The following is a 207-nucleotide window of genomic DNA, read 5'->3' as shown; positions in this document are numbered from 1 at the left end:
AACGTATCATCTCGTGTTAGCACTTGATAAACATCTGAAAAAAATAGTGTTAATGTTGTAAATCATTTGTTCTTCCTTGTTCAAGGTAGCACGTGTGGGGGTTTTAGATTTTCCTTGTGACTTTCCACGTTAGTATAGTAAAGAGAAGTCACGTTCAGGATCTGAATATGACACGTGGTAATGGTGATGGCATTAGCTCTAGTTATA

General features: G+C 36.7%; 1 protein-coding gene across 3 annotated transcripts in view; it reads left to right on the top strand.

The window, feature by feature from the left end:
• The window catches only part of LOC119594907 (putative inorganic phosphate cotransporter), a 2,618-nt gene that overhangs the window by 958 nt on the left and 1,453 nt on the right, over nucleotides 1-207 (top strand). The gene's annotated exons all lie outside the window — the stretch shown is intronic.

Source organism: Penaeus monodon, chromosome 34 (assembly GCF_015228065.2).
Source record: "Penaeus monodon isolate SGIC_2016 chromosome 34, NSTDA_Pmon_1, whole genome shotgun sequence".
Taxonomy (NCBI): domain Eukaryota; kingdom Metazoa; phylum Arthropoda; class Malacostraca; order Decapoda; family Penaeidae; genus Penaeus; species Penaeus monodon.
Note: the sequence above shows the minus strand (reverse complement) of the source record. Positions and strands in the feature narration are given on the sequence as shown.